The 25,939-nt window shown below is 43.1% G+C and overlaps 1 long non-coding RNA gene across 1 annotated transcript; it reads right to left on the bottom strand.

Annotated features, from left to right (window-relative positions):
* Nucleotides 1-5,598: 5,598 nt before the first annotated feature.
* Nucleotides 5,599-25,908, bottom strand: LOC125084531 (uncharacterized). Its single transcript, XR_007122635.1, has 4 exons — nucleotides 25,703-25,908; nucleotides 8,567-8,595; nucleotides 7,981-8,229; nucleotides 5,599-6,908 (listed from the first exon to the last, which is right to left on the bottom strand). It is a non-coding gene; the product is annotated as an uncharacterized LOC125084531 (long non-coding RNA).
* Between the last annotated feature and the right edge of the window lie 31 nt (nucleotides 25,909-25,939).

Raw genomic sequence — 25,939 nt, forward strand, 5'->3', positions numbered from 1 at the left:
AAGAATGCAGCTCAGGAGTGGGACGCTGGTTTGCACCCCAACACTGCCACTTCCTAGGTGTGTGATCTCAGGCAACTTCCTTCACCACTTTGTGCTTCACTTTTCTCATCTGCAAAACAGAGATCATTTTTTTTTTTAAAGATTTTATTTATTTATTTGACAGAGAGAGATCACAAGTAGACAGAGAGGCAGGCGGCGGGGGGGAGCAGGATCCCTGCTGAGCAGAGAGCCCGACGCGGGACTCGATCCCAGGACCCTGAGATCATGACCTGAGCCGAAGGCAGCGGCTTAACCCACTGAGCCACCCAGGCGCCCCAGAGATCATTTTTTAAGGACCTGTATCTTTAGGGGGCACCTAGGTGGCTCAGTTGGTTAAGAGTCCAACTCTTGGTTTTGGATCAAGTCCCAATCCCAGAGTCCTGGGATGGAGCCCCAAGTCTGTTTGTCCCTCACTCTCTCCTTCTGCCCCTTCCTCTGAGCACTTGCTCTCTCTCTCTCAAGTAAATAAAGTACCAACATGTTTGGGCTATTGTATTAAAGCCATTGCTAACAGGTGAAAATCCTAGAAAAGTTCCTGACCCATGATTAGGTGTGAATAAATGCTAGCTCTTTTTACCATATATTACTGATTCCTCAAAATGCATAGATTTTATCAAGAAGACTGTGGGGATATAGTGAGTGGTAGCTGAGACTGGAAGGAGGAAGGAGCCTAGAAAGCCCGAGATGGGCAAGACCCGAGCTGGGGACTCGCTCAGAGTCTCTGGAAGGCTGGCCACAGATCCAGAGTTTTCAGAAGAAGGCTGTGGCAGAGGCAGATGCTTTCCACACCAATCTGGGTGCCCCCCCACCCCCGCAAATGATGTCCTCATTCCCAAGGATTCTCACAGGCCCTGACCTTGGATTCTGTTTCTTCCTCTGCTCTCTTCTCTGACCCCAGGTCTCCTGCAGCTGTGTTGGCATCCATCCTTTCTTTGGCTTGCGGATGGTGGCCTGTAGGTGGGACGGGGGTCAGGAGGAATCCTGGGCAAGAGAGGACCCCAAGCACCAAATGGGAAGTCTGGAAGCTCAAAGGCAAATATGGATTCTGTACAGCTTTGCTAATGGAAACCCTTGCTTCAGTCTAAATTCAGGTCTTCCTCCAAAAATCACCAGCAATGACAGGCTCTTCAATGTGAGTTCTAGCCACAGGCCAAAGATTGGGCTTTACTGAACCAGAGTAAGGGAAAGAATGACAGTCAAACATCTTTTTCTGCACACAGACTGTAATCAGCTCCCCACAAGGTCATTGTGGAACATGAAGGACAATCCAGACCCCTCCTGGCTCTCCTCAGTAATGGACAGAAGCAATGGTGCAAATAATCTGGCCAAATGGTGGGTAACCCAAAAGTCATTTCCATTTGGCCTTGGGAGAAGTCTCCATGCTCATTCTGAGTGTGGATGTATGCAATCCTCCCTGCCAGCTCTGGGGTGTGCAGTGGGGTCTGGACATACCTATCCTGAGATCAGGCTGTGCACAGAGGAAGGCGTCTCCAACCAGTGTCGCACAGGCTGTGGTCACTGCAGAGCTCAGACGACACCGGCCCATTTGGAATGGAAGTGTGCAGGGGCTCTCCGTGTGCCCCTGGCCCATCATCCATGCTTCTCAGCTCTGCCAGGCTGACCCTGCCAATGGTATCCCGTAGGCTCCTTTGCTGTTTGGCTTCCTGGCAGGTTTGAGTGACAGGAGATGGGAACAAGGAAAGGAGAGGAAGCCCGGGCATCCCTTCCTGCATCCTTCCTGCTCTGGTACTCTTTCTCCAGTGATCTCTATGTTCTGCCACCTCCTCCTTGGTTCTAGTGTTCCAGGAACACTGGGCTCCAGGAACACCATTCCCTCCTTATCCTTTCAGTGTCCGGGTGGTGACAGACTTTCACCATCCCATATGGGACCTCACCTGCCCATACCTCCATGAGTGGTGCCTTCATTAAGGTATTTTCATTAAACCATCTGGGGCAAGCTGTTTCCCACTGAATCTTGACTGATACGAGGCGGTAGCAGAAGGGAATGAAGTTGGGTCAGGGGCTGGGAGAGTTCATCAGAGAGGCAGCTAAATGCTCACTCAGATCACAGCCGCTCACTTGATCTCACTGAAGCCCAATACCCCACCCCTCCTTTATACTTAGAAGACATTTGACTCTGCTGGGCCCATCCCCCATTTCAGACAGGGGGTATCAGGTACAACACATATGGATCTCCATCCAGTGTTGGAGGCCATTTTTCTCTCCCTTGTTGTCATCTGGGATGATGCAGTCCTCCAGGGATGATTGACTTCCTTTGGAAATGGATATATCAAATTATCAAAGGAGCTGCTCACCCAACATTTTTTACTTTTCCTCCTCCCGAGCCCCTTCTCCAATCCTGTCCTCTCAAAACCGGGTTTGGGATTTTATAAGAAGGACCTTTTGTCAATCGCTGGTTCCATGATCTTGACCCAGACTTTATTTTCTAGAATCATGACCCAAATTCTTCCTCCTTAGTCTGTTCAGCTTTCTGACTGTTAGTTGGTCAAAGCCATGGCTGTTGTGAGTTTGCCACAGTAACAGTCTATCTGATCGTTGTTCTGTTGATGGACAATTCAGTTGTTTCTGATAGTTTTTTTTTAAGATTTTATTTATTCATTTGACAGAGAGTGTGCACTTGCACATGAGTGCATGTAAGCACACAAGCAGGGGGAATGGCAGGCAGAGAGAGGGAGAAGCAGGCTCTCCGCTGAGCAGACAGCCCAACATGGGTTTCAATCCCAGGACCTCAGGATCATAACCTGAGCCAAAGGCAGATGCTTAACTGACTGAGCCACCCAAGTGCCCCAATGTCTGATAGTTTTAAAATCTCGTTAATTTCAGAGTTTCCTGCCCCATGAGTGGTGCCACCATCCATCCAGTTCCACACCACAAAGACTTAGGTGTCATCCACATACCTTTCTTCCTCCATTCCCCAAATACAAGCCACCCCCAAGTCCTGGCATATCTCTCAAATCCATCCTCTTCTCTCTAACTCAGTTTCCAACAACCTGGTTTAAGTGACCACTGTTTCTCAAGTGGATGGCTGCCTTGTTCTGGGAATCCCTGCATCTCCCCAGCCCTCTCCACCCAGGCCATTCTGCAACCTCATGGTTTGGAAATGTGACCCAGCTGTCAGCTGTTAAAGTCCTTTCAGTGGCCACCATCACACAGCATAAAGACAATGTCCTCTGTGCAGTCCATAAACTACTAACTGCTCTGACCTCTGCTTCTGGGTCTGGCTGTGTCTCATACCATCTTCCACCTCCCTTTCTGCCTCCCTCCACAAACCACACTCTCTGCCACCATATGGTTGTACGCTGCTCTACCCCACACCCACCTGACCTCTTTGTCTACCCAACTCCTGTTCACCCTCCGGATCTTAAATCTTACCTCCTCTAGATCAAATTCATTCCCCCAGTTAACTGTAGAAACCTGAACTCTCCTTCAAAGCACCTGTCACAGTTTGTAGTATGTAACGTGTTCACCCCCCCCCCCCACCCCAGGCTACTCACTCCATAAACCCAGGAATTATCCCTAGCTCCTCCTATGTGACAGGTGCCCAAGAGTCTTGAATGAATAATTTTTTTTTCCTATTAAAAATGCTGCCAAGGAAATTTTTGAATCAACATGGCAGATTTACCACATGCTTCTATTTCCTCTTCTTCTGGAAACCCTCCAATGATGGGATTTTTCAAAGGTATAGACCCAAAAGGACAAGAACAAAGAGAACTAAAGAGGAGACAATGACAGAAGAAAGACCTCAGCAGATTTTTGGAATGTAAACAAAATAAAACAAAATTTAAAAAAAAGTGGGGAAATAGTACCTGCTGCAGCAAAGAGCAGCAACTAGGACCCAGGTGCCGATAGAAGATCAGCCAGGGGTCATGGAGAGCCTGGGCCCCTGAGACCTAGAAAAAATACTGTGGACATTGGGGACAGAACAAGGCAGAGGCTGATAAAGCTGCTTTAAAATCCATAGCCAGAGGGCTCAACCCTTGCCCCTTTCCCAGCTTAGGTAGCCAAGCAACGACTTTTCTCATCTCTCCTCTGACACCACCACTGGTAGAAAAGCAGCGCCTTCTCCTCTAGAGAAAATGAATCTGAGGGTCTCCACTGGGGAGGAAATGAGGCATGGGGGTAAGGAGAGCACAGGAATAAAAACAAGCAGCTCATGTGAGCATCTAATATTCTGCAGCTTCCTGGGAAAACCCTCAGGCACAGAGAAGCAACTTTTCACAGTTGCAAGTGGGCCATGGCACGCTGATTGGTCTCAGGACACAGGCAGGGACAGACTGTGGCCACTACCATGAATAGATGCAATGTGGGAGCCCCGATTCGGTTCTAGATCAGAGAAAGAAAAAATGCAACTATAAAGGATAAGTTGGGAATGTTGGGGAAATTCAAATATGGATCCTATAGGGGGCTTTATTATCAACGTTAAATATCCTGCTGTGATAATGGTATTGTGCAAAAATATAGGCAAATATCCTCACCCCTATAAGCCATGCCAAGGCACTTAGAATAGAGGTGCCTTTCAGAGAGCCAACAAAAGTATTATATACATACAGATATATATGTGTGTGCCATGTATACACAGATAGATGGAGAGGTACATACAGGTATACATAGACTAATAGTCAGACAGGAGGGGCAGGGAGAGGAAATCAGACAGAGCCAGTGTGGCAAAATGTTAACCATCGTAAGACTAGGTGTGGAGTATTCAAGTATTCACTGTTCCATTCTTCAGTTTTTATAGTAGGTTTGAAATTTTTCAAAATAGAACAACAATGGAAAGAATCCTAGTAGAATAAACAGCAACACTTAAAGTGAAAACCAATAACAAACATACTTTGTCGGATATTGAGTAAAAGTGATTTTCAATCCAGATTCCTAGTCCCAGCCAAACGATCTACCAAAATAGGGAGGGCAGGAAAAAATACTTTGGACATAAGAAAGGAGTCAGCATTTTTATGTCCCATGTACCTTTTCTCAAGAAGCTAGCGAAAGACATGCTTCAAACAGCAAAGACAGGATGCGGGAAAGAGTCCCGGGAAGAAAAGAAGGCTGGGGATGGTGGGAAAGAGAAGCCACAGGACACAGGGGTGCAAGAAGGCTGCATCCAATGCAGGCTGCAGCAGAAGGGCACCACACTTCTGGAAAAAGGAAAAACAGAAAAGACCAAACAAAACAGAACTCTCCTGGGTCTGCCCAAACGGGAGTTGTCATTGATAAACATGGATCAGAGCATTAAGGGAAATGTAGTGATGACACATAGTAAACTGGCAAATATGAAATCAATTCCGTGGTTAATTGCAGAAAAAAAAAATGACGAGTATTCCAGAAGAGACCAGGGACTAGAGCATGTCTGCCTCAGCAGTTAACAATATTTGTAACGTTATAATAAAGGAAACACTGTTTTTTGGGGTTTTTTTGTAATTTCTTCAAAGCTGGGAGGGCTCAGTCAGTTAAAAGTCCGACTCTTGATCTCAACGCAGATCTGGATCTGAGGGTTGTGAGTTCAAGCCCCACGCTGGGCTCCACACTGGGCATGCAGCCTGCTTAAAACAAAATTGAAGCAAAACAAAACAAAACCAAGACACTACATGGGAGTGAAGATGGGGACTGTGTGTATGGAAAGGTATGTTCTCACCTGTCTGATTTACCATCTGGAAATCAAATGTAAAAAAATGGGTACATCAAGAAACAGCTGCCCCAAATAATGAAACACAGAGGTGCAGACTGGTATTTATACATTAGTATTCATGCCAACATGGCTCACAGGAGCCCAAAGCGGAAACAATCCAACTGTCCACAGAGAGATGGACCAATGAGCCACGTGTGGCATTTCCAGGCAGTGGAATATTATTTAGCCTTTAAAATGGAAAGACACTCCGACACCTGCTACGTGGGAAAACCTTGAAGACATGATGCTGAGTGACATAAGCCAGTCACAGAACAACGAATATCGTGATTCCACCGATAGGAGTTACCTAGAGGAGACAAATTCACAGACACGGAAAATAGGGTCAAGGTTACTAGAGGCTGGGAGCAGAGAGGCAAGTGGAGAGTTACTGTTTAATGGGTACAGAATCGTCTTTGGGTAAGACGAGGTAAGGTAAGAAACTTCTTTAAGGTAAGAAACTCCTGGAAATGAATGGTGGTGACCGTTGCACCACATTGTGGGTGTGCTTAATGCCACCAAAAAAAGGTTAACAAAAAATAACAGCAGAAGAATAATATTCAAAGTTATGGTGGTAACTAGCGGGAGAAACAGCTGAGTAGGGAGTGCTTGCAGGAGGAGGGGATGCGGGGCGAGGGGAGGGGAGGGGCGTGGCAAGAGACAGTTGGCGGTCTTTAAAGTCCTTGTTGCACTGTTTTAACTTTTAAAAGGATAGCAGGAACATTCACACAGTGCTGCTCACTCGGATACTTTGTGCATATGTTCTTTAATCCTCCGGTCACCAAGAGGCAGGAGCCTTCAGTGTTCCTGTTCTCAGCCAGGGCACTGCGCTATCCCTTGGCCACCTGCATTACAGTGATCAAAGTGCAAACTAATTTTCAAAGGATGCTGCAGTGAATTTCCTTGTCTACGTATTTTATGCGCTGCTATGTGAATATCAGATTCCTAGAAGTAAAATAGTCTGAATTTTTAGAAAAGACAAAACATGGTGTCCAGCTCATTCTGTCGAAATAAAAACTAAGAATGTTGTTGATGTAGATGTTACACGTTCCTCTTCAAGTAGAACTGAGCCCAGAAGCCAATGACCTTCCTTTGTATTCGTGATTTTTAGCAGGTCTCTCCAGGTTTGCAGTCCTCCCCACTTCCCTTCTTACCTCTCCTGTGACGATGATCATTGTAATGGTACCTGGGGAATAAAATATAAGAAAAATGAGCACCGAAAGAGTAAATCGGGCTTCCTTTAGAAATAGAGGAAAATAATTTTGCAGTTGAGGAAACACATTAAAATACTATTTTTCTAGTGAAAATAGTTACATCACAATTTTAAATTACATTTCCATTTGAAATGGAGTCGATTTGCACCACCTACTGGAATGTATGGCTCTATAGAGTCCAAGGTTTCAAAATTAGGAATCCGCTTTTAGAGACTTTAAAGTTAGGTTTTTAGTTATCTTTGAGAGACCAGATCCTTTGATATGTTGGAAATGCCAAATGCTAATTTACTTCAGGGACCATTTTCTAAAACAAACTCTCTTTAGAAGCCAAATTTAATCATCTAGCTAAATTAACAAATTGTACAACTGCTTATAAAAATAAATGATTAAGCCGAATACATCAACCAAAGAGATAAAAATGTAAATTAGAAGCAAAACTGAAATCAATACACATTATCAGTTGCTAACTAACTATTAAAAAAGAAGATTCAAGCAGACAACTGGAAAATGACAGGAAACATAAGCAAACAGGATAATAAACAGAACATAACTCAACATTAATTAAAAAAGAACTCGCCCAATGAAAATTTGATAGTGTTTATACCCAAAGTAATAATCATTGTCATGGCTTAATTACAGCTGAACATCAACATACAGAGTACTCATATTTAAGCTCTTTGACATTGTAAAGGAAATCCCAACAAAAATTTCATTCTTCATGACAAACTACTCCAAGCAATAAATTTCTGAATATCTAGTAGCAACATTCATTATTGCGTAATTGACAGAGATTCAGAAAAAAATATATCTACAGTATCCACTATTCTACATGAAATTTCTTTAGAATAGAAGCCTAAATATATTAATTTTAATTTCTTGAAACCTATTACAGCATTTCACTTATTTTATGGGTGTTTTGTCTCAAAATTGATTTTATTTTTAGATGTCAACTAAATTAGATGTCAACTCAATTAACTGAAGCATAAAATATGCCAGCAGGATATATGTAAAATACACCCCACAAAATGGTGTGCAAGTAAGCACCTGATTGAAACTCCGAAGCACAAAAAGGTCCCGTGCGATGGCCACCGACTCATCCATAATCCTCTTTGTTGTTGCAGGTGATTTATGCATGACAAGCCTGTGCACAGTGACAAATGTCATGTGCAAAGTTGCCAGAAGGTGTTTTTCCTCAGTGTAGTTCACCACTGGTGTGATTTCATTCTTGAGGTTCTCATCTGCATTGGAAAGCGTTGTGGTTTAATTTCTGTTGGCTGAGCTCAAAGCCTTTCACTGAGGATACAGAGGAAATTATTTAGCAAGGCCATGGACGCCTTTCCTGGTCAAGACACAGCTGCCTCTCCAGCCGGACCTGCCACCTGCAGCTCCCCAGGCTTCTGCCCCAACCTCACCACCACCTTCCTGTGCCCCACCCTGGCCGTGCTCTCTACCTCTACCAGGACTTTGCCTATGTTTTTCCCTCTGCCTGGAATTCTCTTCTCTCCCCACTTTGGCCTAGTTACTTCTTCCCTGTCTTTCCTGGCTGAGTCAATTCAAAGCGGCAAGTTCGAATCTGAGGGTTACTTACCTGCAAGTTTCTTCATTCCCCCACTAGACTGATTTTACTCACCTGTGAGTCCCAAGTGCACAGCACACCACCTGCACAGAGGAAATACGGAATGACTCACTCAGATCAGGCCAGAGAGGCACCTGCTCTGGCCCTCCTCCGGCTACATCCCTTCCCAAACGGAGATGGGCCCACCTGGAGCTCCAGGGAGCCCACTCTTGGCTCCAACCCTACTCTGGGGCCCATGGAGGCTGCTTCCCAAGCCCGTCCCACAAAACACCTGGCGTATCCACCCCTGTGCCCAAGGGGTGGCCAAGGGGCATCTGTTGGAAAGGTGAGAGGATAAAATATATTTTGGGGGCACCTGGGTGGCTGAGTCAACTAAGCGTCCAATTCTTGATTTCGGCTCAGGTCATGATCTCAGGGTTGTGAGATCGAGCCCCACATTGGGATCCCCTGGGTGTGGAGCCTGCTTAAGATTCTCTCTCTCCTTCTTCCGTTGCCCCTCCCCCCCCCCGAAAAAAAAGTACAGAAGTATTTTAATAGTTAGCAAGGGGTGGCTGTGATAAAGGTGTACAGTTAAGGAAGGAGGATAGAATGTGTTTTATTTCATAATTTGTTGGTTTAATATATAACTTGAGATATGTCGCTATATGCTATGCAGAACTCCATTTATAGTTTTCCCCAGACCCTGGCAGTCTCCCTCCCCAAAAAACAGGCACAGAAGTGGTTTCATGCATATCTGAAAATAAACTTTAGCTCTCACTTAATATCCTGATGATCCCTTGTATCCCATATGAAATCTGAATTCAAAGGAGAATGACTCTTAAAGTCAACAGAGATATAAATATTTAATGTCAAATCTCCTTGATAAGCACAATGAATGGGGCCAGGGGAGAGGAATAGGGATAAAGAGTTGAAGTCATTCAGTTTGAAACCATGTTTCAAAATCATTATATGACACTGAAATATTAAAAAATTATGTTCTGTGGGTAATAGGACAATGCACTTTCTTGCCTTTTTGCATTGCACTACTGTTTGAATTTTCTAATATAACAGTGCTTACATTTGTAATGAAAATATTACTTTTAAAAAATCAAGTTACAATTCTGTTTCATTTACAAAATGTGAACATTTCACCAAAGCTCACCATCTTTGCTATCCTTCACATGGAAGCAACAGTAAGAATTTTTTGCCCATATATTAATTTCAGAGGCAAAAACTGTATCTTCTCAGAACTCAGTGGAGAAGGACTAAGGCTTATCTTACATTGTAGATAACAGGAAGTCACAAATAAGCTTCATTTCTAGGTTTAGAAAATGTGTCACCTGGCTAGTGGACTCGGAGCCTACTTGATTTTGGGCAGTTTTCTGACAGTTTGTTATTCCTGCCAACTTCCATTAAGCCCACCTTGATTTTTTTTGGTTTCCTAATTATGGTCTGGAGTTTCTTTTTCATACCCATTCTTCTAGAAACCTAGTTTTGTTTTTCTTTACTTAGAAATAAGAATGGTCTAGGGATGCCTTGGTAGCTCAGTCAGTTAAGCATCTGCCTTCAGCTCGGGCCATTATCATGATCCCAGAGGCCTGGGATCCAGCCCCAATTTGGGCTCCCTGCTCAGCGGGGAGCCTGCTTCTCTCTCTGCCCCTCCCCTGCTCATTCTCTTTCTCTCTTCTCTCTCTCTCTCAAATAAATGATTCTTAAAAAAAAAAAAGAAAGAAAGAAAGAAAGAAAGAAAAGAAAAGAAAGAAGAATGGTCTAGTTATTTACCTAGCAAGAATCAATTGCCCTCCATCCTTTGCCCCATCCCTCCCACCAAGTCCCTCACACCATGTGTACCAGTCAACAGGTGATGCTCTTGTCCCCTCCCCCTTGCCCGGGCTGCTCCCACCTCTACACTTTGGTTAGTGTTTTTCCTTTACCATCCCACACCCTGCCCAACCTTCCAAATCCCAACTACCCCAGGCTCCACAGCCATTCCTGACCACCCTCCACAATCACCCCTCCCAGCCGAGTGTAATTATCACACCTTGGAAATTCTACCACACCTGGAACTTCTCCTTTATCATATCAGGACTCACATTCACTTGTTACTAGTGAGCACTTGCTACTGCCCTTGTCCTCTTCCCAGAACTAGATCATAAGCCCTTGAGGTCAGGAGCCCTGTTCTGCTACTGTCTTTAACCCAGCATTGTTTCTGGGACTCAATGAATGTCTGAAATGAATGAAGCTACATTGTTTGGTTAATCCCAACACTTGTGTCAGAACTGCTCAGGGCTCTCTTGAGAAATGTGTCTTTTCAGTGCCAACTCAGCGGACTGACTTAAGACAGCGATTGACAGAAGAAAATGTCCAGAAAAATGCAACACCGAAGATTAAATTAAAAGGGATGAAGAATGAACTGATTCCAATAATAATTCGAGGAAGGGGAGGATTGCGGGTGGAGGCGGACTAGATGTGTGTTGATAATTGTTCAAGGTGCATGATGGTGACAGGTACACGGAGGTTCATTTTCCCACTCTCTCTACTTAGGTATATATTTAAAATTGAAAATATTTGAAGAAGAAGGCAAAGGAGAAGCAGCAGCAACAGTTGTTTTGCAGACACAGAGGAGGCCCCGGGCCCAGGTATGAGAGAAAGGCTTGGGATGCAGGTTTCTCTCCCTCCGGGTACCATCCTTCCCTGTGGCCACACTCCTGTCATCCAGGCTCCTCTCCTCCCAAATCTATACATGCCCCCATTCATTTATATGGCCCCCACGCTCGGACCCTTGGCCCAAGAAATGCCACCCCAGGCTCTGCCTCTTGGTTATTGTCCCACGTTCTGGGACATTCCTAGACGGGAACGGGAGCCCCTTGGAGCCAGTCTCTACTACAGCCAATCTGGTTGGCAAACCCTACCCCATGGGTGTGATAAGTCACACATGGAGATCTTCTGGGACGTAAAATCCTTGATGGTTCTTAAATCACACCAAGTACAGTCCCCTAGGAGGAAGAACTTGCCACAGTTTCCAGGAGACACCTCAGTGAAATTTCTCCACTCTGGAAGGCTTCCCATAGTAGTGGAGGCTAGCGCAGACCACCCTCCGCCCAGAAAGACCAGTTCTATTCTAAAGGAGCCCTCTGAGGATCATCCCCGTGGCTGTGATTTTCCAGTGAGTCACGACAGTCAGATCATAACGTTCATTGCAGCCAAGATGCACAGAACGCCATCGTGCTTTCCTACTCAAGTCTTCCCTAAACAAGTCATGACAGCCACGCTGATGATGTCCAACCAGTTTTAGGGATAAACAAGCCTGACAGCCTCCAACAGGACAGCTCAGGTTTCTCTTTCCACTCTCATGCTAGCTCTCTCCTACTTCCGGAAGACCATTAAAAGAATGATATTTGTAATGTAGATGAGGCCAGTCTTTTTGCACAATGTTGACAGACAGGAGGAAGATTCCAGAGAGAAATGCCACAGCAGCAAATGAATATAAATGATGCTTTTCTACTTTGTGTTTATAAAATGCCTTTTGTACCAGAATCTCAAAGCGCTCCAGGAAGCAAGGCTTTGACTAGCACAGTCAACTCAGGGCAAACGCGAACGGCCAGAGCTCCCCAAGTCATTTGTGATAAGAAAGAACAAAAGTCCAGACACTCTAAAAATTCAATATCCTTGCCTTCTGGGTAGTAAATAAAAGTGTGCAGATGGATAATGACATCTGTGGATTCCGGCTCCGTTTCCTAGGGAGAAAAAAATGTAAATAAATATGTAAAAAATTGTCATATGTGGATAATACCCGTGGTTCACCCAGTGGTTGTCATTCAGACCAACGTCCACGTGCAATGGATTCTGTTACTGGGTGCCTTGTGACTGCATGACACCGAGAAAGTAAAGTATATCTTTTCCATGACCATGAGAAGACAAATACAGAAATGTTTAGTTAAAAGGTCTGTCCAGTCAGTGACTTTGACATCTGATGCTTTGGCACTAAGTGATACCTTCCTTTTGTTCTCTCTACTGGTGTCACTGCTAAATAGCTAAATGATTCATTAGGGTCTGCAAAGGCCAAACCCTTAACTAGAAAGGCAGAGGGGACCCACAGGCAGTGCCTGACTGTGGGATTGATATGAAAGTTCAAGAATTCCTTTCTTCTCACTCTTCCTCGAAAGTGCGAAGGAGCTTGCACAGCATGAATAACCCCTCAGGCTCCAGCCACCAACGAGTTGTCTTAAGAGCAGACGTTAGTGACTTTGAATCTGTTCTTTGGATTCATTTAGGGTTCCAGTCAGCTTCGGAGAATAAAACTCACAAAGGCTAAGAACACGTCTGCTGTGAAAGTAATACTTAGCAGAGACAACCTGTCCCTACAATCACTTGCATTGTGTTCTGAAAGTCAATGCTAGTAGCTTACGAAAGAATTTCAGTTCTTCCAGTATCTAGAAAAGGAACCCCTGAAAGTGTAATCGAAATGGCTTCTGAAGAGTTTCAAATAATTTGCTTCAATGTTATTTAGTCTACAGAAGAGCAAATAAATAATTATCACCTAAATTAAACAAGCTATCGTGTAGTTTTCACCAAGAGGGTGTTGCTATTACACTGGTAAAGTGTACCTCCTAGTTTTCATTGTCTTATACTTTAAAATTTTTCTACTCTTGTCAGATTAAAGTGTAAAGGAAAATACAGATCATTAACCTGATAACTGTTCTTGACTTAAAGAGCAGTTGGCATGTGGCTTTTGGTACCATGGTGTGTCTGAAATAGCCTTTCTAAAAACAGCATTCTGTTCTACAGAATTCTACAAACTTTCTTATCACACACTGTTATTAGTTTCAAAATGTTCTGAACATGCAGCCCCAATGTATGTGATTTAATTTGTAAATTACATCATAGCAGTAATATATTAACATCAAAACACAAAAGTAGAAAATAATCAATACTTAACATATTTTAATTTATTGACTGCAAATGAGTTCTGTTCCACTAAAATTCTTTAAAAGAGAGTAAAGTGGTCAAAGAGGTTTATTTTTGTGGCTCTAGTTTGAAAACTTGGTGACAGAACAACTTGAAGTGTCCTTCTAAGTTCAGTTTATTTTAAAAGAGGGTTTGATTGGTTGTCATTACTTAAAATAGCTCAAAAGATAATAAACTAACTAGGAAGAATCCCATTGTCTCAGAGCTTTCCAAGTCAAACTGTCATTTCAACTGTATCCGCACATGAGGCAAACATTGTAGCTGAAATTTGGTTACATTTCCATCTTCTTTGAGTCCATCCATCTTTCCTACACACCAATTTTATGGTTTCAAGGAATAATTCAGAGATTGTAAGTTGTCTTACATGCAATTTGTTTACTCGTTCATTCCTGAGGAAGAAAGGTCAACAGACTGTTGTCAAGGAACAAAATTAAAAACGGGCCGAATGAGAGAGAGAGAGAGATTGAGAGAGGGAGAGGAAAGCTCTTGCTGGCAACTGGGGAGAGTGAAGCTTGCAGCACATTTTTGGGGTAAACACATCAGTTGGTGGATGACAAAGAGATCAGTCTGGGCATTCTGAGTAGGCCAAGGAGTGGTGTTGAGGAAAACAATTAAGATATGGATAGGTTTTCCCAAAGCCTTAAGAGTGTGGCTGAGAACCACGGGGGGCTTGCTGTCTCTGTATGACATCAGCTCTGCTGTCCCCCTTTGGTTAGACGCTGCCCAAGGTAAACCAGACCTGCACCCCTGTTCTCCTCGATGTTCTTAAAACAAACTCCATTTGGAAGATTTGTAAAAGAGGTGAGACATTTCAGCTCTTAAGTTGACTGTAGACATTAATTTTTAATAAGCAGCGTAGGTCCTTTTCAGCAACAAAAGCGCACAATGTTGGGAAGATTTGCAAACATCTATTTTCAAAAGTGCTCTCTCCATAAGATAAAGTTTAAAAAAAAAATGTCTTTCTCATTTGCTGTTAAACCATCACCTTTCTCTCAAAGGGACAGATTAAGCCTGTCTATTTTTTTGTGAAATTTCCAACTAAAGCATCTTAATCATGGCTACTTGTCACCACAGAAAAGGATGAGGAAATGTGGGACACTTTTTATAAAATATAGTAACTTATTTTCTAAGCTTGACAATTCTTTTAAGTGCTTTGCCACGCGATGATCTATAAACTGTGTGTGGTATATAAGATTTTCAAGGTCGCCTCTCATCACGGAATTCTGAAAAGATTGTCCTAAAGGCCTTGTTTTGTCACCAGATTTAATCATGTGGACAGTATCTAATAACCCATCTGATCAACCATAAACTGGTATACTACAGAGTGGTCCCCAGACACCCAGTGCCCCTTGCTGGGGCATATTGTCTTCCCTACCACATGGGTGCTACACTTGGCCGTGTATCTCGTTTTGGCAAAAAAAAGGTGAGTGGCAGCAATGTTTGTCACTCCTTTTGTTTGTTTGGTTGGTTTGGTTTGGTTTGGTGTGTGTGTGGCGGGGGGGGGGGGGGGGTGGTTTGTGTATGTGTGTCCCTGACCAGAAGCTTTGGGAACTGGTTTACAGGTTGTACCTCTCTTGGTTGTACCACTCCGACAGACAGTGCTCAGGGTGGTCTCATCAGTCTGGCTCACAGAGTAAAGATCACATGGACTAGTGCAAGGATGTCCCAAATTCTGCCTGGGACACACTTCCACTAAATATTTGGGATGTTCTTAGCCTTAAGAATTTGTTCACAGTTTACCTGAAATTCAAATGTAACTTACCATCCTGAATTTCACCTGGGGACCCTAATTGTAAGTCACTGCATTTGGGAATTGCTTGTTTTGGCTGCAAAACCCAATCTTCCGTGACTGATACACCATCTGACCATGGCCCAAGGAAGGGTGCCTGCGTCAGTCTGCATATCAAGTACTAGGAGGCTTAATCTTTCCTTAGGTTTCAGATTAAAAAGCAGCAGTTCTGGTTCTTTCTGAAAGCCAGCAGAATGTCTGTAGAGATCACTGTTCTAAACTGTGGTCACCAGCAACAGTGGTCAGATGCTGGAATCTTGCTAAAAATGCAGATTCTCGGCACTACCTTAGAATACCTATTTTGAATCTGGAGATGGCTAGAGGATCTGCTGGTTTAACAAGTTCCTTGGTGTTGCTTTTTAAAATGCTTAAAAATGATTAAAAAAAAATTGGAGCCAACAACATTGTTTTTATGTCTCAAACACTTTGATAAGCATTTTAAAAAGCATTTTAAAAGCATTTTAAAAGCCTGTCATACTAGTTATTTTACCTACATTGCCTAAGGGCTAAAACAGTTCAATGGGCTGGTGTTGGTAAAACAGATGATCAGAAGGGACACTAGCCCTCGAGGAGCTCACAGGTGGCAAGAGAGACAAATACATATAGCTAGTTTTTCTATAAAGTGGCAAGTGCAGGGTAAAGCGACATACAAACTTTGGGAACAAAGAAAGGGACCCTAAGGGTTAAGGAGGGGGAGGTGTCAGGAGAGACTTATTAGGGACGATATCTGAGATGAGTCTTGAGGAATAAGCCAGGTGAGGAAGGGAAAGATGTCCTAAGCAGGGGGAAACCGGTAAATACAGACTGCTAGAACGGCCCGCTGAAGCAGAAAACTGTAAGCCGGTGATTCATTCAACAAACATTTCCTAAGTGGTGAAAACATCAGGTGTTGGGGAGCCCGGTAAACACCCAAGAGTGCTGACTGGCTACAGGAATGGACACCTACCAACAAAGCAGAGCAGGCCCTAGGTGATGGAGCACATCCTGAGCGGGGCGGGAAGCTGCGGGACAGGGAAGGAGGCAGAAGGCAGACATAGATACCATACAAAAAGAAACATAAATAAGCTTCTTAAAATGTGAAATTCTAAGAAACTATCCAAGATGGCGGAGAAGTAGCAGCTGAGACTACTTCAGGTAGCGGAAGATCAGCTAAATAGCTTATCTAAAGATTGCAAACACCTACAAATCCAATGGGAGATTGAAGAGAAGAAGAACAGCAATTCCAGAAACAGAAAATCAACCACTTTCTGCAAGGTAGGACTGGCGGAGAAGTGAATCCAAAGCGACGGGAAGATAGACCGCGGGGGGAGGGGCCGGCTCCCGGCGAGCGGCAGAGCAACGGAGCAAAATCAGGACTTTTAAAAGTCTGTTCCGCTGAGGGACATCGCTCCAGAGGCTTAACTGGGGTGAAGCCCAGGCGGGGTAAGCGCGGCCTCAGGTCCCGCAGGGTCGCAGAAGGATCGGGGGTGTCTGAGCGTCGCAGAGCTTACCGGTATTAGAACGGGGAAGCCGGCTGCAGAGACAGAGCCAAGGAGTGACTCTCAGCTCGGGGTTGCCTTGAACCAGTCGCAGGCTCGGTCAGCTCGGAGCGTGGCCGGAGGCCAGGGTGACGAGAGTCATTTGGCACTGTTCTCTGAGGGCGCACTGAGGAGTGGGGCCCCGGGCTCTCGGCTCCTCCGGGCCGGACACCGGGAGGCCGCCATCTTTATTCCCGCCCTCCGGACTCTACGGAAAGCGCTCAGGGAACAAAAGCTCCCGAAAGCGAACCCGAGCGGATGACTCAGCGCGGCCCCGGGTACGGGCGGTGCAACTCCGCCTGGGGCAAAGACGCTTGAGAATCACTACAACGGGCCCCTCCCCCAGAAGATCTACGGGAAACCCAGCCAGGACCAAGTTCACCTACCGAGGAGAACGGCAGAATTCCAGAGGAGAAGAAAGCAAAGCACGGAACTCATGGCTTTCTCCCCATGATTTTTTAGCCTTGCAGTTAATTTAATTTTTTTTCTTTTTCAATTTTTTTTTCTTTTTCTCTTCTTCTGCTAAATTTTTTTTAACTTTTACCGTTTTCTTTTTTTAACGTTTTTAAAATAGTTTATCTAATATATATTTTATTTTTCCTCTTTTTATATTTTTTCTTTATCGGCTTTCTTTTTTTTAATAGTTTAATAGTTTAATAGTTTTTTAATAGTTTTTAATAGTTTTTTAATAGTTTTTTTAATAGTTTAATAGTTTTTTAATAGTTTTAATAGTTTAATAGTTTTTTTTTTTCTTTCTTTCTGAACCCCTTTTTATCCCCTTTCTCCCCCCTCACAATTCGGGATCTCTTCTGATTTGGCTAAAGCATATTTTCCTGGGGTTGTTGCCACCCTTTTAGTATTTTACTTGCTCCTTCATAAACTCTTATCTGGACAAAATGACAAGGCGGAAAAATTCACAACAAAAAAAAGAACAAGAGGCAGTACCAAAGGCTAGGGACCTAATCAATACAGACATTGGTAATATGTCAGATATAGAGTTCAGAATGACGATTCTCAAGGTTCTAGCCGGGCTTGAAAAAGGCATGGAAGATATTAAAGCAACCCTCTCGGGAGATATAAAAGCCCTTTCTGGAGAAATAAAAGAACTAAAATCTAACCAAGTTGAAATCAAAAAAGCTATTAATGAGGTGCAATCAAAAATGGAGGCTCTCACTGCTAGGATAAATGAGGCAGAAGAATTAGCGATATAGAAGACCAAATGACAGAGAATAAAGAAGCTGAGCAAAAGAGGGACAAACAGCTACTGGACCACGAGGGGAGAATTCGAGAGATAAGTGACACCATAAGATGAAACAACATTAGAATAATTGGGATTCCAGAAGAAGAGGAAACAGAGAGGGGAGCAGAAGGTATATTGGAGAGAATTATTGGAGAGAATTTCCCCAATATGGCAAAGGGAACAAGCATCAAAATTCAGGAGGTTCAGAGAACCCCCCTCAAAATCAATAAGAATAGGTCCACACCCCATCACCTAATAGTAAAATTGACAAGTCTTAGTGACAAAGAAAAGATCCTGAAGGCAGCCCGGGAAAAGAAGTCTGTAACATACAATGGTAAAAATATTAGATTGGCAGCAGACTTATCCACAGAGACCTGGCAGGCCAGAAAGAGCTGGCATGATATATTCAGAGTACTAAATGAGAAAAACATGCAGCCAAGAATACTATATCCAGCTAGGCTATCATTGAAAATAGAAGGAGAGATTAAAAGCTTCCAGGACAAACAAAAACTGAAAGAATTTGCAAATACCAAACCAGCGCTACAGGAAATATTGAAAGGGGTCCTCTAAGCAAAGAGAGACCCTCAAAGTAGTAGATCAGAAAGAAACAGAGACAATATACAATAACAGTCACCTTACAGGCAATACAATGGCACTAAATTCATATCTCTCAATACTTACCCTGAATGTTAATGGGCTAAATGCCCCAATCAAAAGACACAGGGTATCAGAATGGATAAAAAAACAAAACCCATCTATATGTTGCCGACAAGAAACTCATCTTAAACCCGAAGACACCTCCAGGTTTAAAGTGAGGGGGTGGAAAAGAATTTACCATGCTAATGGACATCAGAAGAAAGCAGGAGTGGCAATCCTTATATCAGATCAATTAGATTTTAAGCCAAAGACTATAATAAGAGATGAGGAAGGACACTATATCATACTCAAAGGAACTGTCCAACAAGAAGATCTAACAATTTTAAATATCTATGCCCCTAACGTGGGAGCAGCCAACTATATAAACCAATTAATAACAAAATCAAAGAAACACATCAACAATAATACAATAATAGTAGGGGACTTTAACACTCCCCTCACTGAAATGGACAGATCATCCAAGCAAAAGATCAACAAGGAAATCAAGGCCTTAAATGACACACTGGACCAGATGGACATCACAGATATATTCAGAACATTTCATCCCAAAGCAACAGAATACACATTCTTCTCTAGTGCACATGGAACATTCTCCAGAATAGATCACATTCTTGGTCCTAAATCAAGTCTCAACCGGTATCAAAAGATTGGGATCATTCCCTGCATATTTTCAGACCACAATGCTCTGAAGCTAGAACTCAATAACAAGAGGAAATTTGGAAAGAACCCAAATACATGGAGACTAAACAGCATCCTTCTAAAGAATGAATGGGTCAACCAGGAAATTAAAGAAGAATTGAAAAAATTTATGGAAACAAATGATAATGAAAACACAACGGTTCAGAATCTGTGGGACACAACAAAGGCAGTCCTGAGAGGAAAATATATAGCGGTACAAGCCTTTCTCAAGAAACAAGAAAGGTCTCAGGTACACAACCTAACCCTATACCTAAAGGAGCTCGAGAAAGAACAAGAAAGAAACCCTAAACCCAGCAGGAGAAGAGAAATCATAAAGATCAGAGCAGAAATCAATGAAATAGAAACCAAAAAAACAATAGAACAAATCAACGAAAGTAGGAGCTGGTTCTTTGAAAGAATTAATAAGATTGATAAACCCCTGGCCAGACTTATCAAAAAGAAAAGAGAAAGGACCCAAATAAATAAAATCATAAATGAAAGAGGAGAGATCACAACGAACACCAAAGAAATACAGACAATTATAAGAACATACTATGAGCAACTCTACGCCAACAAATTTGACAATCTGGAAGAAATGGATGCATTCTTAGAGACATATAAACTACCACAACTGAACCAGGAAGAAATAGAAAGCCTCAACAGACCCATAACCAGTAAGGAGATTGAAACAGTCATCAAAAATCTCCAAACAAACAAAAGCCCAGGGCCAGATGGCTTCCCGGGGGAATTCTACCAAACATTTAAAGAAGAACTAATTCCTATTCTCCTGAAACTGTTCCAAAAATAGAAATGGAAGGAAAACTTCCAAACTCATTTTATGAGGCCAGCATCACCTTGATCCCAAAACCAGACAAGGATCCCAACAAAAAAGAGAACTACAGACCAATATCCTTGATGAACACAGATGCAAAAATTCTCGCCAAAATACTAGTCAATAGGATTCAACAGTACATTAAAAGGATTATTCACCACGACCAAGTGGGATTTATTCCAGGGCTGCAAGGTTGGTTCAACATCCGCAAATCAATCAATGTGATACAACACATTAATAAAAGAAAGAACAAGAACCATATGATACTCTCCATAGATGCTGAAAAAGCATTTGACAAAGTACAGCATCCCTTCCTGATCAAAACTCTTCAAAGTGTAGGGATAGACGGCACATACCTCAATATTATCAAAGCCATCTATGAAAAACCAACCGCAAATATCATTCTCAATGGAGAAAAACTGAAAGCTTTTCCGCTAAGGTCAGGAACACGGCAGGGATGTCCGTTATCACCACTGCTCTTCAACATAGTACTAGAAGTCCTAGCCTCAGCAATCAGACAACAAAAGGCAATTAAAGGCATCCAAATCGGCAAAGAAGAAGTCAAACTATCACTCTTTGCACATGATATGATACTATATGTGGAAAACCCAAAAGACTCCACTCCAAAACTGCTAGAACTTGTACAGGAATTCAGTAAAGTGTCAGGATATAAAATCAATGCACAGAAATCAGTTGCATTTCTCTACACCAACAACAAGACAGAAGAAAGAGAAATTAAAGAGTCCATCCCATTTACAATTGCACCCAAAACTATAAGATACCTAGGAATAAACCTAACCAAAGAGACTAAGAATCTATACTCAGAAAACTATAAAGTACTCATGAAAGAAATTGAGGAAGACACAAAGAAATGGAAAAATGTTCCATGCTCCTTGATTGGAAGAATAAATATTGTGAAAATGTCTATGCTACCTAAAGCAATCTACACATTTAATGCAATTCCTATCAAAGTACCATCCATTTTTTTCAAAGAAATGGAACAAATAATCCTAAAATTTATATGGAACCAGAAAAGACCTCGAATAGCCAAAGGAATATTGAAAAAGAAAGCCAAAGTTGGTGGCATCACAATTCCGGACTTCAAGCTCTATTACAAAGCTGTCATCATCAAGACAGCATGGTACTGGCACAAAAACAGACACATAGATCAATGGAACAGAATAGAGAGCCCAGAAATGGACCCTCAACTCTATGGTCAACTCATCTTCGACAAAGCAGGAAAGAATGTCCAATGGAAAAAAGACAGCCTCTTCAATAAATGGTGTTGGGAAAATTGGACAGCCACATGCAGAAAAATGAAATTGGATCATTTCCTTACACCACACACGAAAATAGACTCAAAATGGATGAAGGATCTCAATGTGAGAAAGGAATCCATCAAAATCCTCGAGGAGAACACAGGCAGCAATCTCTTTGACCTCAGCCGCAGCAACATCTTCCTAGGAACATCACCAAAGGCAAGGGAAGCAAGGGCAAAAATGAACTTTTGGGATTTTATCAAGATCAAAAGCTTTTGCACAGCAAAGGAAACAGTGAACAAAACCAAAAGACAACTGACAGAATGGGAGAAGATATTTGCAAATGACATATCAGATAAAGGGCTAGTGTCCAAAATCTATAAAGAACTTAGCAAACTCAACACCCAAAGAACAAATAATCCGATCAAGAAATGGGCAGAAGACATGAACAGACATCTGCAAAGAAGACATCCAGATGGCCAACAGACACATGAAAAAGTGCTCCATATCACTCGGCATCAGGGAAATACAAATCAAAACCACCATGAGATATCACCTCACACCAGTCAGAATGGCTAAAATTAACAAGTCAGGAAATGACAGATGCTGGCGAGGATGTGGAGAAAGGGGAACCCTCCTACACTGTTGGTGGGAATGCAAGCTGGTGCAACCACTCTGGAAAACAGCATGGAGGTTCCTCAAAATGTTGAAAATAGAACTACCCTATGACCCTGCAATTGCACTGCTGGGTATTTACCCTAAAGATACAAATGTAGTGATCCGAAGGGGCACGTGCACCCGAATGTTTATAGCAGCAATGTCTACAATAGCCAAACTATGGAAAGAACCTAGATGTCCATCTACAGACGAATGGATCAAGAAGATGTGGTATATATACACAATGGAATACTATGCAGCCATCAAAAGAAATGAAATCTTGCCATTTGCGACGACGTGGATGGAACTAGAGGGTATCATGCTTAGCGAAATAAGTCAATCGGAGAAAGACAACTATCATATGATCTCCCTGATATGAGGGAGAGGAGATGCAACATGGGGGGTTGAGGGGGTAGGAGAAGAGTAAATGAAACAAGATGGGATTGGGAGGGAGACAAACCATAAGTGACTCTTAATCTCACAAAACAAACTGAGGGTTGATGGGGGGAAGGGGTTGGGAGAGGGGGTGGGGTTATGGATATTGGGGAGGGTATGTGCTATGGTGAGTGTTGTGAAGTGTGTAAACCTGGCGATTCGCAGACCTGTACCCCTGGGGATAAAAATATATGTTTATAAAGCTGTAAAAAAAAAAAGAAAAAGAAAAAGAAAGGATGAATACCCAAGTTTTGTAGCAACATGGACGGGACTGGAAGAGATTATGCTGAGTGAAATAAGTCAAGCAGAGAGAGTCAATTATCATATGGTTTCACTTATTTGTGTTGCATAACAAATAGCATGGAGGACAAGGGGAGATGGAGAGGAGAAGGGAGTTGAGGGAAATTGGAAGGGGAGGTGAACCATGAGAGACTATGGACTCTGAAAAACGATCTGAGAATTTTGAAGGGGTGGGGGGTGGGAGGTTGGGGGCACCAGGTGGTGGGTATTGTAGAGGGCACAGATTGCATGGAGCACTGGGTGTGGTGCAAAAATAATGAATATTGTTATGCTGAAAAAATAAAAAAATTAAAAAAAAATGTGAAATTCTGAAAGTAATGATCCATGTTACCCACATTAAATTTCAATCACTTACATCAGAAACAATGATAACTCACTATTTTCTTTCTCTCTCTCTCTCTCTCTCTCTCACACACACACACACACACACAGAGCACTTAAAAGTGTTTGTACGGTGGGGCTCCTGGGTGGCTTAGGCAGTTGAGTGTCTGCCTTTGGCTCAGGTCATGACCTCAGAGTCCCAGGATCCAGCCCCGCATCAGGCTCTCTGCTCAGTGCACAGCCTGCCCTTCACCCAGTTCCTGCTCTCTCTCTCTCATACACATACAGCTCTCTCTTAAATAAAAATCTTTAAAAAAAAAAAGTGTTTGTATGGAAGAAAAGAGAGCAATTAACAAGCACTTAGCTAGAAGAATGGATCAACTCTCTGTAACTCAGATGTACCCAGTTTCTCTTGCCTTCAGGAATCCCCCTCCATTACTGTCTACACTTCGCTGGTTCTAGTCCTGGGAGCGGTCTCAGGAAAACCAGTCTTCCCTCAGGTTCTGGCACTCACTGGTAACCGCCCTACCCTGAAGACCCTCTCTGCCCCAGGACCCTTTGTGTAGCTGACCTCTTTCTCTATGCTGAATTTCTTGCTCTGTTTCATTCCTCTCTGCCTTTTCTTTCTTTCTTTCTTTCTCTTCCTCTAAAAATATTTATTTGAGAGAGAGAAAAAATGTGAGTCTTGGGGGGAAGGAGCAGAGGGGAGAGGGACTCTCAAGCAGACTCCATGCTGAATGAGGATTCTACACGGGGCTTGAGATCACAATCCTGAGATCATGACCTGAGCCACTGAAATCAAGAGTCAGATGCTTCACCAACTGAGCCACCCAGGCACCCCCTCTCTGCCTTTTCACAGGCCATTTCCGGCACATTTTCCCACTAAGCAACATCACCAAAGGTTCAGGAACTTGCTTCTCAGGAAGCCTGCAATATATTTGAGTCCTGAAAAAAAGAATTACTGATATCTCAGAAAATCCCTTCTTACAAAAAACTATAAGTTTAATAAAAGTTATGTTTTATGATAAAATAATGCATAATCAGAAAGAAAATGGAAAACTAAACTTTAAAGAATTAATTTTAAATCACTTCATCTTAACACTCAGAGACTTTTTATGGACATAGACACAGGCAAAAGATACGCTTTAAAAATTAGGATCATAACTGGGGCACCTGGGTGGCTCAGTGGGTTAAAGCCTCTGCCTTCAGCTCAGGTCATGATCCCAGGGTCCTGGGATGGAGCCCCGCGTTGGGCTCTCTGCTCAGCAGGGAGCCTGCTCCCCTTCCTCTCTCTCTGCCTGCCTCTCTGCCTACTTGTGATCTCTGTCTGTCAAATAAGTAAATAAAATCTAAAAACAAAAAACAAATTAGTATCATAATACGTATTTGCTTTTTAAATTTTTATCACTTAACATCATATGTACAATTGAAACGTTCTTGAACATTTCTGAAAAAGAAGTTAATAGTTGCACAAGTTAATGGTATTCTATACCAGGGGCGCCTGGGTAGCTCAGTGGGTTAGAGCCTCTGCCTTCAGCTCAGGTCATGATCCCAGGGTCCTGGGATCAAGCTCCATTTTGGGCTCTCTGCTCAGCAGGGAGCCTGTTTCCTCCCCTCTCTCTGCCTACTTGTGATCTCTCTCTGTCAAATAAATAAATAAAATCTTTAAAGAAAAAAAGGTATTCTATACCAAAAAAGACTTAATCATCTTCCTAATGCTAGATAACTTGTGTTTAATTTTTTTACTACAATAAATGTATTGCCCTACAAAAAAAGGGCTTTACAAAATATTGAAAAATGATAAATATCAAAATAATACATGTTGAAGTGTCTACAAAATGTACTATTATGTATAATTCACTGTTAAATATAATTCATAAGAACATTTCGCTACATTTGAAAACAAAATTGTAAATTGAGCTTCCTCGGTAACAAGGACGTGTGACTATGCACATAGTTATCAGAGCCCAATGTAAGTTACAAGTTGAGATAGCCAAATACTGCAAGGCAAATTAATTTTTCAAAAAGTTTCCAATGTTTTGCCACAAAACAAAGTAAGTTTTTATGAAGCATGTGGCTGCATTTATGCTTGATATGGCAGTAGATGGGGATTCTGAGCAGAAGAGATCGTAGCGTCTCCCAAGCTTTCACATGGCGCTGGCTGTTCCTCTACGTCCTTACTACTCTAGGCACTGGCATCATCTCCTGGAACTCTGTTGGAAATGCAGAATCTCAGGTTCATCCCAGACCTAATGAGTCAGAAACTGCATGTCCACTAGATCTCCAGTGTTTCCTGCCCCAGGACCACCCAGAGAGCCCTTTGCTAGCTCCCTGGGGCCTGACAAGTTGGCAGACTTTCCGCCCGTGCTTCCCGAGTCACTAGGCAAACGCGGCACCTGGAAAAACCCTGTGGAGGTGCGACCGCCTTCGAAACGCGTCGGTTCCGTAAAGGCGGAAGGTCGCCAGTCCGACCCTCGGGGCCACGGGCCCAAACCCGCATTGTGATGCGCGAGCCGGACGCCAAGCCGGGGCGCGCCGGAGCCTGCACTGCCCCTCACCTGGGCCCCTGATCTCTCCCTTCCTGGGGCTGTGAGCCCGTCTGTAAGCCGGTGGGGGTATTGAAGGCTGCGGAGGCAGGAGCGCTCACACCTCGCTACTTTATTTAACTGGAACGGCTGGTTACAGGACTGCGTGCGGTACTTCCCCGCCCGCGCTGCGACGACCTCGCGGAAAAACACATCTCTGAGCCCAGGTCGCCAGAACTGTTTGCCAACAAAGACTGGAGGCGTGCAAGG

The sequence above is a fragment of the Lutra lutra genome, chromosome 14 (assembly GCF_902655055.1).
Source record: "Lutra lutra chromosome 14, mLutLut1.2, whole genome shotgun sequence".
Taxonomy (NCBI): Eukaryota; Metazoa; Chordata; class Mammalia; order Carnivora; family Mustelidae; genus Lutra; species Lutra lutra.